We start from the raw sequence: 6,591 nt of genomic DNA on the forward strand, positions 1-6,591 counted from the left end.
TATAAAGAAACGACTGATGTGCAAAGGCACAGTAGTCCCAATTTCCCAACTACTAAAAGAATTAATTAGAAATCCAAAAATATACCTGATGTAAAAAATAATAACACCAAGTAGACAAAAGATAAAATATGTAAATCTTTATTATCCCATACGGGAGAAGTTACCCACAAAAAACATACATTTAAAATACAAAAAACTAAAAACACCCCGGATGGGAATGTGCCTCAAGTCCCACGGAAATGACCATATGTTATAACAAGATAACAGCATAAGACATATCAGTAGAATAGCCAGAAGATCCAATATCTAGAATGATCAACTAAGACGGCAAGATATGACTCAATATTAATGCAAAAGTACACCAAGGTCTATAAAAGTCTAAATAGATCGTCATTTACTTGAAGTGGACATGGTAAAGAAACACACTCCGATCCAAGGACCACCTCGACGCGCGTTTCGCTTCCTTCGTCAGGAGGTGAGGTATGCCTAATGATTCCTCTCTTAAGTACACCTCCAAATGAGGTGATGTGAAGCGGCGCATGACAGGTCACGCCCATCTCCACGCGTCAGACCATCCGCGTCACGGCCGGAAGTTCGTACCTGGAAACCAGGACTCGTTCTCAGACCTAGAGACAACTTCCGGTCCGACGCATGAGAGATCACGCGACCCGCATGCGCACCCATCAAGTACCCAACAGGTGAAGCAGGAAGCATACTGTCATTAGGGGAAAGTGTCCTAAATCATTCCGATCCCTGGAACTGTCAAAAACTATCAATAATACATATGTACATGAAAATAAACCGGAATATTTCGAAAGTATCATTAATATGCGTAACATTAAATCCAGAATTAGATTACTCAACAAGTAATTATATAAATAAGTATACATGACTGACCACAAATATCATCATTATGTTTTAGTTCTAAGAAATTCATTACTTGTAATATATCATACACATAATGATCAAATGTGATTAAAGGTAACACACAGGATCCAACATAAAATATCATGTGGATTAAAACCCACCCATGAGAAAATAATTTAAGAGGACCAAAAAACGGACCAGACCCTTAATTATATATGACAATTATACATATAAAGTGCACAGTAGTAGGTAATTAGCTGATAAGGCTAGAAAATTTAATAGAGACCTTGCAGATTACCAGTCTAATACTGCCTATAAATGGCAAAGATCAGGGAGACCTGTGTCTTCATCGCGATCATCTTCGGTTTCATCTACCAGAAGCAATGTAGGGGAATGTTTTTTAGACAAACGTGTAACCTCAATAAATCAAGAGGAAACGGATCGATCTCGAATGCATACCCGAAATTACTACAAAAAGAAAAATTATGGAGGTTTTAGAGAGAACCAAACGAAAGTACGGAAACATTAAAGGTAATTAATTTATCTAGTATCAACCTCTCAGATGCACAGATCTCCGTTTTAAGTAGAGGTTTGACCTTTTCACCTTCCGCTAACTTTGATCTCTTTGAAGCGGTTAAAGATTTACACCTTTTTGCCCGTAAACTTATGCTTAAACGCTATTTTTCCAATTCGGGTGAATTTATACCATGTGATGATCAGGGGCGTAACTAGGAAAGACTGGGCCCCATAGCAAACTTTTGACTGGGCCCCCCCCCCCTCTGCTGGGTATCACACAACCCCCCCCCCTTGTAGATAGTGCCTCCCTATAGATTCCACCACACAAAGCCCCCCTATAGATAGCACCATACACAGCCCCCTGTAGATAACGCCATACAGCCCCCTCTGTAGATAACGCCATACAGACCCCCTCTGTAGATAACGCCATACAGCCCCCTCTGTAGATTACGCCATACAGCCCCCCCCCAAAAAAAAAAGCGGCCTATAGTTTGTCCTACAAAAGACATGCATCCCCTATCCACAGGATAGGGGATACATGTGTGATCGCTGGCAGCGATAAGGAGACCGAAAGTTCCCCGAAGTTCTCCATGACTAACCTCGGACTTCTGGCGTCTGCGCAGTTCAATAAAAATGAAAGGAGCGCTGGTCACGCATGCGCACAAGCACGACCGGTGCGCAAGTCATTTCCATGGAGCTGCAGACAGACTACGGAAGTCCGAGGTTTGCCATGGAGAACTTAGGGGGGACTTTCGGTCCCCCGTTCTCCTCATCGCTGGGCGTCCCAGCGATCCCACATGTATCCCTATCCTGTGGTTAGGGGATGCATGTCTTTTGTAGGAACAACCCCTTCAGTGGCGTCTCGCTGTAGCAGCCATAGCGGCTGCTAGCGGAGCCTGCGGCCATGGGAGGGGCCGTGCCGGCGGGTGGCACGGGCCCCCTCATGCTGCAGGCCCCGTAGAAGTCGCTACGGCTGCTATAGCGGTAGTTACGCCACTGCGCATAGGTTTGTACGGCGTAAAACTACAGCTCCCAGCATGGCCGAAACAATGATAAGGATATGCTGGGAGATGCGGTTTCACAAAAAAAAATCATACCACCATCATCTCGCTGCAGATCATACAGTGACTACAATACTGATTAGAGGCAGAATAAACATTTACATTAAGTGACTCACCGGTGACGTCTCAGATTCTAGTTCTTTTCTTCTCACTCCGGTTCAGACATCTATGATGGATTTCTCCCGGCCTTGACCCATTTCTGCAGTTTTCCGTTTAGATGTCTTCAGCTTCTCACTTTTAAAACATTTATGCACCTGTAAACAAAGTTAAAATTCTCAACACCTCTAAATATAACTGTCACACACACACACACCGTGCCACCTGTAGATAGTGCCCCCTGTAGATAGTGACCTACATAGAAGCCCCTGTAGATAGTGCCCACATATGGACTCCAGAGCTGCAAGGCAATAGTGCTAACCACTGAGCCACCGTGCTGCCCTACATATAGCTTCCCCTATAGTTAGTGCTCCACGTATAGCCCACCTCTGTAGATATTGTCCCACATATAGCCCACCCCTGTAGACTGCGCACTACATATAGCCACCCTGTTGCTAGTGCCCCACAGGTAACCCACCCCTGTATATAGTGTCCCACACATAGCCCACCCCTATAGAAAGTACCCTAAAAAATAGCTCCCCTATAGATAGTGCTCTACATATAGCCCACCCCTGTATAGTGTCTCACATATACTGCCCCACATATAGACCCCCCTGTAGATAGTGGCCCACATCCCCACATACAGACCTCCCCTGTAGCTAGTGCCCCACATATAGACCCCCCCCTGTATATAGTGGCCCACATATAGACCCCCCTGTATATAGTGGCCCCCACCCCCACATATAGACCCCCCTGTAGCTACTGCCCCACATATAGACCCCCCTATATATAATAGCCCACATAAAGACGACCCCCCCTGTAGATAGACCCCCCCCACTATAGATAATGCCATTCACATTTTTATGAGGAAAAAAATATATAAAGTTGACATACTCACATTCTCCGGTTCCCACGCTGTTCACTGGCGATGCAGACATGCTCTCTTCTGAGCATGTCTGCAGGAGCTGAACGAGCGTCCTCCAATGACGCTGATTGGCGGGGCAGAATGACTTGCCCCGCCAATCAGCACCTTCCAAGCATGGAAGCGGCGCGATGATGTCATCGCGCCGCTAGCCAATCAGTGTCATTGTAAGGCACTGGATGGTCAGGCACGGAACATGCCCGGCCATTCAGTGCTAATACATGTATTTGGCTGCCGCTAGCACCGGGGCCCCCTCCGGTGCTAGCGACACCTACAGGCATGAGAGTGCCTGTGTAAGGCTCGTCGGCGCGGGCCCCACAGTAGCGGTGCTACCCCTGTAGCAGCCATAACGGCTGCTAGCGGCGCCACCGGGCATTTGGGAGGGCGTGTCGGCTGGCGGCACGGGCCCCCTCAAGCCCCGGGCCCCGTAGCAGCCGCTACTGCTGCTACCGCGGTAGTTACGCCACTGGTGATGATACTGAAAGGGAGGCCCTTAGAGCATTGGAGGAATTAAGGGAGGAAAGTTCTGTTGAATTGATTACTACATCTATACTTCCCCCATGTGCCCGTAAGAAATCCACGACATTTCCATCCTTTTCCCTTTGTCCACAGGTTGATATTTTTGTTAGATTGGTAACTGAGGATTTGAGATCTATCTCCAATAATTTTGGTGACAACCTGGCACCTTGTGAGAGGGAGGCTCTCAGGGAATTAAAACAGATGAAAGACGTTATATTTAAAACAGCGGATAAGGGTGGAAATGTCGTGGTGTGGACATGTGATATGTATGAAAAAGTTATATTATGATAATCATTGTCATACCTGATGGTTTGATATATGCTCTAAGTACAATTTCTGTTGATAAAAGAATTAATTAGTTTATTAAAATATAGCTTTTATTATTAAAGTTAATATTGAGCAAAAGAACGTAAAACATGTAGTTAGTTAAAAACTTGCACAGAGTCGGTTAGCATGTCATTAGAAATGATGTGTGTGCTGTACATCTCATAGATGCAGTGTGACTGACACATTCAGTAGCTGCAGACTGCTGAGAAAACCCTTTTGTCACACTGAGGTTGGATATAGTTACTAAAGCCGACTGTGTTGATTAAAATTGCGCTAGCCCCCCCGACAAGTCTCACTGCATAAGCAGCGTCCTCAGGGGATAAATCAGGGCTAATACGCGTGCGTGCGATTTCCTCTTCCTTTTGTAATATGGGATAGACCTCCGAAAGGAGTGTCTTCCCATATGACAGCCAGTCAAGGCTCGCAACGAGGGACGAGCCCTCGTGTAGCCAGACTGGCATATCGGGTGACCAATGGGGTGAGTCAGCCATGTACCCAATCACCGAGCGATCTGGGCGCATGTTCCTTTACGGCCAAGCCGGGTGATAGAATATCTTATAGCCGCGAATGCGGCTACCCCAGTCAGTCAGTGAAGGCAGAAAGATGCGTGCTATGCGCATCGCGTCAAGTCGCGATGACAGCCACATTCATGGGTATCTCCAGAATAGTAGGTATATTTCTATTTGGGGTGATTAGCCCATGTGTGGGAGGGGGTAATTTACCACTTGCAAGGTGCCAGAATTGATCTAACACCGCAAAGAAAAGACATTAGTCCAGGAAAACTGGACCAGTATGCGTTTATGTTACTATTGTTATTATTGAAATGCTGTTTAGATATCATTACTGGATTCACGAGTGACAGGCTTCATCTATAGGTTGGAATTAATGAGGATAGAATATCGTTAGATAAAAGGAAGGAGGAAACTTTACTTAGTGTTGTACATTGGTAACAGATTGCATAAGTGGTTGCTGGTAGCTTATGTATAGATTTATAAATATGTACCAAATATTAGTGATATAGTAAATTCATAATTTCGAATGATTATTGTAGGAGTGGTTGTCAATGACAACAGTGTTGCTATAGTTAAAGATATTAGGTTTATAAAGGGAATCTATAGGAAGGCTACAAGGGTAAAGCCCTCATTCAGTCCAGTAGGACTGAGAGAGCTAAGCCTATGTATCCAACGATTGCATCAACTTCCTGTCCAGATTTCCGGCCCTAGGGCCCAGCTTGACTCGAGTGATGCCCCAGAACTGAAGGGTATTGGCATTCCCATGGTGGAAGGATCTAACGTGTCTGGAGAGGGGTATATCTTCTTTTGTATTAATGGCACTAATATGCCTAGAGATCCTTCTCCTAAGTTGTTTGATGGTCTTACCATGTCAGGAAGATGCTCCAGGCCCTTCGGGAACACAAACTCTTTGCTAAATCCGAAAAATGTGTGTTTGGGGTGCAGGAGATACCATTTTTGGGTCAAATCCTCACTCCTAATGAATTCCGCATGGACCCTGCCAAGGTTCAGGCTGTGGCTGAATAGGTCCAACCTGCCTCCCTGAAGGCGTTACAGTGTTTCCTGGGATTTGCTAATTATTACTGGAGATTTATTGCTAACTTCTAGGTCACCGCTGAGCCTCTTACGGATCTTACTCGCAAAGGTGCTGATCTCCTCCACTTGCCTCCGGAGGCGGTCCAGGCTTTTGAGATCCCTAAGAAGTGCTTTATCTCCGCCCCAGTGCTGATTCAGCCTAACCAAATGGAGCCATTCATCATGGAGGTTGACGCCTCCAAGGTGGGAGTGGGTGCTGTCTTGTCCCAGGGTACCAGGTCCCTCACCCATCTCCGTCCCTGTGCCTACTTCTCCAGGAAGTTCTCGCCCACTGAGAGTAACTATGACGTGGGCAACCGCAAACTCTTAGCCATTAAATGGGCATTTGAAGAGTGGAGCCACTTCTTGGAGGGGGCTAGGCACCATGTAACAGTCCTTACCGACCACAAGAATCTGGTCTTCCTAGAATCTGCCCGGAGACTAAACCCGAGACAAGCTCGATGGGCGTTGTTTTTTACTGGATTCAACTTTGTGGTCACCTATATGGCTGGGTCTAAAAGTATTAAAGCTGATGCACTGTCGGGCAGCTTCATGGCCAGCCCTCCTTCGGAGGAAGATCCTGCTTGTGTTTTGCCCCCAGGTATAATAACATCCTCTGTTGATTCTGACTTAGTCTCCGAAAGTGCGGCTGATCAAGGTTCAGCTCCCGGGAACCTTCCTGAGAACAAGCTGTTTG

Source organism: Rhinoderma darwinii, unplaced genomic scaffold, assembly GCF_050947455.1.
Source record: "Rhinoderma darwinii isolate aRhiDar2 unplaced genomic scaffold, aRhiDar2.hap1 Scaffold_94, whole genome shotgun sequence".
Lineage (NCBI taxonomy): Eukaryota > Metazoa > Chordata > Amphibia > Anura > Rhinodermatidae > Rhinoderma > Rhinoderma darwinii.